General features: G+C 39.5%; 1 long non-coding RNA gene across 1 annotated transcript in view; it reads right to left on the reverse strand.

Moving 5' to 3' along the window:
- LOC138015099 (uncharacterized) overlaps nucleotides 1–10,759 on the reverse strand; it is a 27,183-nt gene extending 16,424 nt beyond the window's left edge. Inside the window, exons 1-2 of the long non-coding RNA XR_011125485.1 lie at nucleotides 10,665–10,759; nucleotides 9,263–9,330 (exon numbers count right to left, since the gene is read on the reverse strand). This is a non-coding gene — a long non-coding RNA (uncharacterized lncRNA). The remainder of the gene's footprint in view (nucleotides 1–9,262; nucleotides 9,331–10,664) is intronic.
- Between the last annotated feature and the right edge of the window lie 216 nt (nucleotides 10,760–10,975).

Below are 10,975 nucleotides of genomic sequence, written 5' to 3' on the forward strand. Positions count from 1 at the left end.
CGTCGTTGATTCACGATTTCATTTCAGTATTTACAGGATGAAATTAAACCATTTTGTGAATGCTGGGCCATTTCTAGCGAGAAGAGAAATAACAATTACTTTACCTGGACCTAGCACAATAGGACTGGTTACCTCCTAAGAGTGCATGCTTACTTTTTGCTACGCAGTAGAGCTTCCGAATTTGTCAGTAATGGAAAGTACGTAGGCTCGATTCATGTATCCGACTTATACCAGAGCATGCTCAAATATGGGTTGAGTTTGTTGGTTCATCGACATCTACATTTCCGTATGTCGGTAAAAGTCGTTAGACATCACACCAACTTTTAAGAATGTAGCAAAAATTAAAGTAATACCAATGAAAAGTATATGTACTAAAACGCGAAGTGAAAAAATAAATAAGTAAGTAAAGGAATAAATTAATGTAAAAAAACAACTTGAATACTAAAATCACTCAATAAAATACTTAGAAATGTTAGTCTTAAATGTCTCCAGAGAATTACTTTCAACAATGCCTTTCAGTAGTTTGTTCCACATCCGTAGGGTACGTGGATAAAAGGAATAAAAATATACATCCTTTGTGGCATTAATGTTTAAAAATTTATAATCATGACTAGAACGAGAGTTCTCTTAGGGCGCAGGTTACTCTCACCAAAATCCAAGATATAATTTGATTTGCGGTATAATTTCATTTTACTTAGTTTAATCTGCAGTTTCCCCAGGTAGTCGAGCACTTGCGATCATTTAGATAAGTTTGAGACTTACAAAGCCATGCACTAACTCGGTTGAAGGAATGAAACGACTGTGTTAAGAGTGTACCACAATCCTGTATTTTAGGCTACTTTTATCTATGCGTCGTTGCTAAAAAGGAAATCTCTCATAATTCTCTTCATTAAGTCCTTTCCTGCATGATATCACAAATTATTAAAAGCTGCATCATTTGATAATGCAATTCGAGAGTTTTGATTGGCTAAGCCATCATGGGTTATGAGCCATTATACCATGATCTACAAACACGGCACGCATATGCGTGATTTTTGGGCCTTTTCATTTTTATTGTAGTCTAGTTTTTTTATTTTGGGGGCGTTTTTAATAAAACAATTATTCCACTCGCGCTTGTTGGATATGAGATGATTATATACCACACGGCGCTACGCGCCTCGTTGGCTATCTATCATCTCATATCCAACGCGCGCTCATGGAACAATTGTTAAATAACATCATATCAAGCGGTAGCAGCAGTGACGTGGTGAATACGGTTGACTGTCCTTTTTTTTTTTTCACTCTCTAAATTAAGAGGTACCTTCTTTGTGTTCTTTTAGTCCGGCATCATATTAAAAACAACAGCTAATTGTGTTAATGCACGGCAGCCGATGAAGGTCAGTTTTTCAATTACCACTGCTAAATGAAACGGGCATGTTATAACAATCCGCTTGAATAGTACTTAGATCAAAGAGCCCTTAGTGAAAACGACCGGCTTTCAATTGTCTTTGTAAGTACCCCTGGATTTTACACAGTTAATTATCTTGTCCCATTCGATGGCATGTGTAGTTAGTCGTGGAGTGAAGCGGTTTATATAAATCCCCATGACCACAACCACGTTGCTATACATTTTAAAATTTACAGGACCGACCTCACGGTTTTCTTTTGTGACTTGCTTAGTAGGTCTAGGGCAAAACAAAACCTACCTGAAAAGTTGGAATTAGGCATTACGTAGAAATTAGATGGGCGTATTTCTGTCTGCCGGCTTGGGCATACGGTTGATTTTACACAAAGTACTTCCAGCTAATTGGCATATAGCAACTGCTCAAAAACAAACTTGGAAAATTTCCACTTTTTATGCATGATGTACGAACTAGTTGATAACGTTAAAGATTCCTCAGCATAAATATACGTTTGCCCACTGAGCCTTGAAAATGAAAACCTTTGGTAACGCAGCGCATCGAACATAAATCAGGAAACGCCTCTTATTTTAATGGTGAAGATCAAGATACGTAACGGCCGTTTCATTTTAAGCTGGGGGTATAAAAGTCGTCATCATGAATAGCATTAAGGTCATTCGCACATTAAAGTCAAGCAGTGAATCCTGTAAAAGACTTGGCTAAGCTTTTCTGAAAGACATTTAGTAAAAAAGTCTTGTGCAGCATGGGGAAGCATGGGCCCTATAAATGGACTCTCCTGTTAAAGCAAGCCAGGCATGCACCATTTCAACTTAACATGAACAAATGCTCTTTGAATGCTTCGAGAAACCTTCGGGCGAAAGTTTGCAGGATTAACGCCTCACCATGGCTTTACCTCGGCCATTTAGCAATTTTAGAGGCTCCTTTTGAACGTTCTTCCAACAAGTGTCTACATCTCAATATAAGTTGCCATCAGCTCGTCTTCAATCCTTCCGTTGGCATTACTCGTTTTTGACGGTTCACAATGTAATAAATCCTACCTTTTCTTGGTTGCCTGCGTTTGTCAGGATTTTGTACGCCTCTGGACTGCAGCTACGTCTAGCACAACCGAAGGGGCAGAGAATTTTGTCCGAAAGAATGTCAGACTCTCATGAATTACAATTCAGGCGGTACCGGAACAGAAAACACGATAGAGGAATGTGTGGATGATGGCTTGTTGAAAGCGCTTCCTCCAATTAGAAGGAGAGATTGCAGGTGTCACTGGAGAAAATTGTTCCCTGTGAAAGTCTCAGATCGTTTTCCTTAGTCGCTGATAGTATTAGCGAGGAGTCTTTCGTAATTAGTTCTTAAGAGATTTCACTCGAACGGCAGACTTTGCGTAACTTAGTGTATTTCAAGTGTCACGCAAGTAGACCCGTGTTTGCCTCAACTGTCGGCCATTCGAATCTTACCTTCCAACGGCATTAAAGGGAACCACAAATTCCTTTAAAGTATATTTATCTAAGCGCTTTTCGCATTGTTAAAATTGCATGCAAGTATTGAGCGGGCAACGATAGGCCCAAAGGTTTTTGCCACGACCTTTTTATCTCCACAATATGCGCAGTATTTGAAGTGCTTTTGTTTGGTGATTATGTCGGATGCTGGATTATAAGGATGTCTTATATTTATCAGCGGTCATATTTAGGCCCCTAATACAACTTTAATCCGATAATAAGTACATTATTTGTGTTTTTAAAGGAAGTGTCGATGTATCGATCGAGAAAAAGTCTAACAATCAGAGACTCCTCTGATCTCCCACCCACCAAGGCAACGGGGGGCACAACAGGGAAAAGATTGAATTTTCAAACTCAGAGACGAGACGAGTTAAATTGGAAACGACTTGTATATTTAAACTCTAAGGAATTATGTCGCCATAGTGTCCATAATGTCAAATTGTTCCCTGTGGAGGATTAGTCACTACGGCGCTGCGAATGCCAAGTATTTGAATATTATTTTCATTACAAAGAGTTTCTTTTTAAGATTTGTTGTCCTCCTTTAAAACTGAAAGCAAGCTATTGCTCCTTGCCTTCCGAGAACCGTCTTTTTATAGAAACGTCTTTTAGTTATTCACTTTTCTTGAAGGGTTCAAGATGGTTTGCATTTCCTCTTCCTCGGTGTCCCACTAGTTTTCCTTATAACTTTCTCTTTAAATATTTAGGTAAATGTTTTACTGAACTAAGAGGACTACGAGGAAAAAATGCTGTTATAAAGAAGCGGACTGGTCACCAGCTTCGTTAAAAAAAAAAAGACCCATTTCAAAAACGCTTTGTGTCAACGAATGCATGATCCCGCCGACGGTTATCATTGCAGCAGTAAGAAGTTATGCGAAGTAAGCTGGGTTATCCACTATGACGTTCAAAATTATCAACCCTGTAAGAGATCAATGACTACAGATACATTGTTGTTCATGTTCCTAGACCCTGTTAAAGTTGACCTACGTTGTACTTCATTATTTCCAAGTTCAGTTTTTTCCCAGCTACATTCGATTCCTCTTGACTAATGGCCTCTTCTGTTTCCATGGCCGTGAGATATGACGCCAAGTTAGTCACGCTTGCGGAAGAGAACAGGACTGACCACATCGGCGGAAACCTGTTGCCCACAGGCACTTTTTGCGAATAGTGTGTGATTCGGTCTTTAACCGAGAAGATTTCTAAGGGCGCACTTTCTCTTCCGTTACTTGAAAACCCTGAGTAAAGTACCGGTCAAAGTTGTAGGAGGCGCGGTGGCCTGATGGTTAAAGTGCTGGACTCCGGATCGAGTGGTCCGGGTTCGGGTCCTGGCCGGGGACATTGTGTTCTGTTCTTGGGCAAGACACTTGGGCAAGACACTTTACTCTACTTAATTTAGCCAGGTCACGGTGCCTCTCTCCACCCAGGTGTATAAATGGGTACAGACGAGTTTAATGCTGGGGGTATCCCTGCGATGGACTAGCAATCCCATCGAGGGGAGAGTAGAAATATTCCTAGTCGCTTCATGTTACGGAAACCGGAGATGAGCGCCGGCCTGATGGGCCTTCTCGCTTGTAAGCAGAGACGTTACCTTTACCAAAGTTGACCGTATCATCCCTGTACCGTAATCCGATGCTGTATCAACCGAGCCAAACAACAAATCAGCTCTTGCTGATAAACGCTCTTAAAAGTCCCCATATACTCTGTGGAACACCGGTTAAAAAATGATTGCAAAAAAGTAGAGGAAGCTGTCCCCGTTGTGGTGGCCTTGTCTTCGTTGTATATCATTAATTTTATTCAGGGGTTTCCGGGTTGGCTGGATTACCGATGCAAAGCTCATTGGAATAGGAAATCCGCTATGTAAATCATATCATAGCCACTGTTCGACATAAATTCTTTCTAGTTGGTTTTTGGTTTTAAGGCTTAATTAAGGTGCCTCTGTGACCTCAAAAATTAATTCGTATTTTTGTTTGGACTTCAAAACTATGTTAACTAAACACTAAGCGACCAAAGATTTAAGCTTTGATTTAAAAAGACGTCTGACAACTGATACATATATCCAGGTCAATCATTAAAAATGCTGCCCCAGGTCTTGATCTGTGTCGATCATGTATATCGAAATAGCCCGAGGATACTTGCTTTTGTGGCATCGATGTGGGCCACAAATAATGAAAATAGTATTGTATGACAGTACTTGTAAGTAAACAACTGAAGACGGAACCTTAGATTGAATTTCTTGTTGAAATACTTGCTTTGCGAGAAGGTGGCAAGCACTGATTTTTATAGGTTCAAGATAGTGCTAAAGAAGTAGCACTTTTACTGCCAATAGCAACTCATACAATTGAGTCAAATATACTCAGCGAAGTTAAATTTATAGAAATAATGCAGTACAACCTATTTGATGAATGCATGGGTTGAGAACAGTCAGTCGTGAGAGATGAATTGGAAACAAAAAATGAGGATCCTTTAAGTAAGTAACATTAAGCGAATCTTAGTTGTTTTCAGTTCAAAGGTGCTCACAATCGTTGCCAGAGGGAACATGATTTATCGGCGATTCTACTTCCCCAAACTGTGACTTGATACTGCGAGCGACTTAGTCGGGAGATCCAGTAAAAGAATAATCCTTGACATATAGCCTTATCAAAGCTCGTTAAAAATGGTAATGCGTTTCAGAAACACTGAAGTAAGGTCACTTGTATGCATTATGGGTCAGAGCGGTGTAATTTATAGACATGGTTGTTTACTTCAGGAAGTATTTGTCTCAGAAGCAGGAAGAAAGAATTATTCGATTGGTATGAGTAAACTTCCTTATAAAAAAACCATAGTCTGAGACCAGTCGACCCAGCTTTCATCTTATGTAGCTCTAAAATATATCTTGGATGACCCCCAGGATATCCGAAAGTGTTTTGCGTGGCTCGACAAAAACCAACGTGCACCGAGAATCACATCTTAAATTCATACTGACTAAGCAGAGAGAAAGGACAGAAATGGTTTAGACTGTATAATTAGGATAGTACGCGCACTCTCATTGGTCAATAGCTGTGTTTAGATGAGAGTATGTAAACACGGCTGTGACGTCACATTGACCGGTAGGAAATATGAGCGTTCATATATCAAGAAAATCTGATCTGTTTCAATCAAGAAGTAAAAAAACAGCATTTTCCTTCACTTGTCGGATTATTTTTGAGAAACATTTTATAAAAGCAATAGAGGACTTTTTTTCCGTGTTTACATAGCCTCATCTAAACACTCGGAGAGTTGGGAGAATTCTCCACAGTTATGTAAACCCTCGACTGCGTCTGGGATTTGCATAACTGTCTTGAACTCTCCCAACTCCCCCTCGTGTTTAGATGAGTGTATGTAAACACTGAAAAATTCCTCTACTGCTTAATTTCAGCCTGTTTAATTGTTATTGGGCATGATTTGGAGAGGTACACAATTTGTTCCTGACTGAGAGATATTTCCTCTTTGCAAATTCACCATTAAGCTTCTTGCAGTTTTAATACCAAGTAGTGTTCTATGGCTAAGAGGAAGTTGTCTGAAAAAGGGTTTTAGCTGAAGTCCTTGGATTATGGCCGATTCCTCGTCGAAAAGCTATGTTACTTGAAATCGAGCCATAAAATTATTGAAAATAACAAGACGTTTCTCTGTTTTGGTTTATTTTGTAAACTCATCATGCTGTGTACTGCAAACGCTCAACATAGTCGGTGTCTTCAGTGAGTTCCCGAAGACAACTTGACGAAGCTAGAAAGAGGAAGTCAACTCGAGATTCGCCATCGAAATACTTGGATCCGGGTCTCAGGACGTAATCTTCACACCGCCTTGTCATTGATAATAGGGAGCTTACGAAACGAGGACGACGACGGCTACGAGGACTTCATTTAAAAATACAAATCCGCGTTATTCATATCACTACGAAACTATTTCATGTCGGTCCGCGTTAAGAATGTGTAGTAACTGACAAGGAATTAAACTGGTATGAGTGGGTTGGAAGCGTAGAGAGAGAACTGAAAATTCATCGTCATGTGCTAACGTCCTCCACAGATCCTTGAATTTAGTCATTTCACGTCGTCATTTAGGAGATGACGGCAAAGAAATGCACCAAAACGTAAAACGCACGTGCAGAGCGTGTAGAGCCATTGTTTTTGCTCAATAAACCTATTGTTTTGTAGCGTCGTCGTTGCCGTCGGCGTCGTGGTTTCGTAAGCTCCCTATGAAGTCACCCGAAAGTGAAAATGCTGAAGGTTCCACAGATATGCCAAAAGCGTGGAGTGACAAACAAATTAAACGCGAAATACTAGTTGATATAAAGCACCCGGCCAAAGAAACAATTATGGAAATCGGAGTCTAAGCTGGGTAGCACCAGTAGGATGTTCTAACTATAGATGGTTTTCACCTGACGTCACAGCAGCCATGTTGGTTATATGCACAGAACAATAGAGAAAAAAGTCATTTGGGAATTTGACTCTATTATAATGCAAAATAAGAGCCATAATGTGCTGTTGATTTGTGCAGTGAGTCGGGCAGGTGGTTTAACTGGATTCATAAACAGTGTCCGCGGTAGCTTACGGTAGTCGTAGGTTCGATTCCTACGCAGGATTCCGATTTCCTTCGCCCGTTGCCAAACTACAAGAAGATCATCTATCTCACGGACACAGTATCATTAGGCCATTCCCCCCCCCACCCCCTCCCCCACTTTTTTTTTTCGTTTAGCGTCGAATGCGACTCCTGATATTGGGTCGGTCGGTCGGATTGAAAAAATTAAAAAGCCTTTAAAAAATCACAAGAATCATAAGTAGTCTCGGAATCGGAGGCCTGGTACTCCAGCATCATTGCTGTGGATCCAGGAAAACTAAAAGACGTGAACCCAAAATCAATATGGCGGAAAAGTTGGTTGATGTTGTTGTAAAATTAAGACAACGTGGGAAAAAGGGTTTAACTATACCGTAACCTTTTTTTCTCGAAAATGCCAAACATTTGGGTCGGTCGGACGTCACTAAACTAAGAAAATAAAGGGGATGGCCTCACCACTTTCCGCACTATTATAGTAGCAAATTGCTGTGCTTTCAGATCATGAGGCTTCAGGTAGCGTTCACCCTGGCCGATTTCCGTTTCAAGGATTTCATTTAAACCGGTTCCGCATTTAAACAGTTTAAATAAAAGCATTTCTATGCTCTTCTCTTAAAAGACGGCCATTATTATAGAGCTTATCCCAGAAAAACTTAAACCTGGAAAAGATAAAATCTCCACGTTCTTTTATACTTGTTCAGTTTTGTTAAGATGTAATGATGATTTGCGGTGGGAGACAGTCGTAATTCGTAGGCCTCTATTAGGTTTTCAAATGGTCCTCGGATAACGCAGCCTCTCTTGTAACAATACTATTTAACAACTTCCCCTAACCCCTTGCAAGACCTTGAAAACGTGTGGTCACAGATCATGTCATCAACAAGTTACAGACGGTTCTCTTATCGGTTTGAGTTTTTGTGGTGTTAACAAGCCGCGAGAAATGAATGAGATAAAATTGAATACAAGAGCCAAAGATAACAATGTCTTGCACGAAAACCCTGCTGTGGAATTTGATTTGAGGAAAAAAACAATCGCAGATTGATAAACTTTTAACTTAAAAGTTTCTTTTGGTTAATGGAATGGCAACGGTGAGATAATACACGAATACCAGTTTGTTCGTAATGCATTCCGTTTTATGTAAAGAAAAGCACGAGCTGGACAGGAGATCTGATTCCTTGCTAATGTGAAAGGCAATTAAATGCCACTGAAAAGTTGCCTTTTATAACAATTTTCATCAGCTGTTTTGCTTGGCTTACGCATGCGCACCTTTTGTCCTCGTTCCCGTGCGACTTTTTCACTCTAATAATTGTTGTATTATATTGACAACTTTAAAACCCCGTTCACATTTATCAGTATACTATTTTTTAAAGTAACGTACAAGTAACAAAAGACTACAGTACTTAGAACCGCCTGCGCTGGCGCTTGCGTTCCGTTAATAAGTTAAACTGAGGAACACTTGAACAATAATATAATTTAAGATTGAGGTATACAAAAGAAAAGTTCAGTTCTCAACTGAACCATCGGTAATACTACTCTTCCTTAATGAACCCTTCATCTTCACGGTGACTCGAAATACGCAATAAAAATAGTTCAGTTATGGGAATTAACTGGCTCAAACTTCTCAAAACCGCTGTAGTCAATCCCGATGTTAGAGTAGTTGGCTTTCCCAAGTCACCTGCATTTTACTAAGAAACGCGCTGAATCCGGCATTTGAAAAACTACAAACTGAAAGTGGTAAAATAGTTTGAACTGTAGCAATGACTGAGTCCTTTTCTTTTCTTTGTATATTGTAGTCTTGTTATGTTGACCCACCTTTAGGATATGAGATTTCCTGCTGGCTGCTTGTTCAAGTTCATCCCTCTCAGCTTGTTGCTTAACTGCTGTTAGATTACCATTTGGATTAATAAATTATTTGATTATTTTTTAACTGAGACAGCCTCAAAACAATCTAACCTTCCAATTGATTATTATACCAGGCTCACAGATTTTTCGTTTACCGAAGCCGACCAAAAGCGTAAGATGAAGAATCTGACTCCTATTTTAGGTAATTTGAATAGCTTAATTTAATCAAACCTTGTTAATTGTGAAGACAATTTTTTTTTTCTGTCCAAATAAATAGGCGTCCTCAGACAATAGGTTAGATTTTCAAATTTCACCTTTCAAGGCAAAGGGCCTGTCAGCTTTTTCAAGATAACATTCTCGATGGAAAACGATTTTGCTTCCTGTCGAAAACAGTGCCAATGAATTCGATTCACGTTTTTGACAAATTTCATTTTTAGTTTTTTATCGGCAGCACAAATTAAGCAAAGTGTGGCAATCCGGCTCACTAAGCAACCGATGCATCATTGGCAGTTGACTTCAGAATGCTCTAATCTATAGTGATCATTCCTATAGTCATCGTTAAAAAACTGGCTGCTGTGTTGTAACTGATTGAAAGCTATGCTTACGATATGAGTTGAAGATACTACGTCTCATAGCGCTGCAAGCGGAAACAATCGAAAAGAAATGTGCTTGAAATTAACACAGTTCATAGCTCACAAACAGCGATTTGTATACAGTTGTTGCGTGAGTTCATATACTATAATCACACAATATTCCATCTCTGTGTTTACTTAGCCTTTCAAAAAGAGAACCAAACGGCGGCGATAACCTGGAGTTTAGTATCCAGAAACCTTTGAGATGGAATAAATTCATTTAATTCACTGACGCTAAGTTTTAAAGTTTCTAAAGCTGACCCTTGATTAATGATTCACTGATCATTGCATGCAGGTTGCGTGTAAATCACACCGGACACCGGGGCGTTTGACTTGAGAGGGATCGATGGCTGAGAACGAACTCTAACGGTTTCGTAACTCGGAAAATCACCCATCAAATGTACGGGAGCAAATGTGGTCAAGGTTGAATACAACAACTTAGGGATTTGATTAGGAGCGATTGAACACTTCTTCGACAGATGTATGTACAGTCTTTCCCCGCTGTCTACGTTAAATTTACCGGCAGCGAAGGACTCGTAAAAGCTTTCATCGGAGAATCTAACAAATTGAAAATCATTTACTTTTGCTCATGTAGTGAGACGGCGTTTTTGTAAATAAAGAACATGGTATTTTAAAGAGACCAGGAGAAGACATACAGACTAAGTTCTAAGAAGCTAGAAGTAATCGGCGATGTTTAATAATAATAATAATAATTATTAATTATTATTATGAATACTCACCTTTGGTGCGATTTTTTCACAACTACGGAATATCCTTGGCTTTATAATGAAAATTGGTGAATAGTGCCACACTTTTGAGCAGTCGCGGCAAAGGGCTTCCCTTAGAACTGAAGAAACCAAACACGGAAAGTTTAGTTTTAATCCAAGCAGCTGTCAATTATTGTTCTGTCGTTGGAGATAATCGACCGGAAATTGATTTCAAACTGTTCATCAGCAAATCTAAAGAATGTATTTTCCGTTTCTAGATAAATTGTGTGTTCCTTGCTTAATGATATGCGTTGATGCGCGAGTGGCTTGCACAGAAACTTTTA

The sequence above is a fragment of the Montipora capricornis genome, chromosome 9 (genome assembly GCF_036669925.1).
Source record: "Montipora capricornis isolate CH-2021 chromosome 9, ASM3666992v2, whole genome shotgun sequence".
Lineage (NCBI taxonomy): Eukaryota > Metazoa > Cnidaria > Anthozoa > Scleractinia > Acroporidae > Montipora > Montipora capricornis.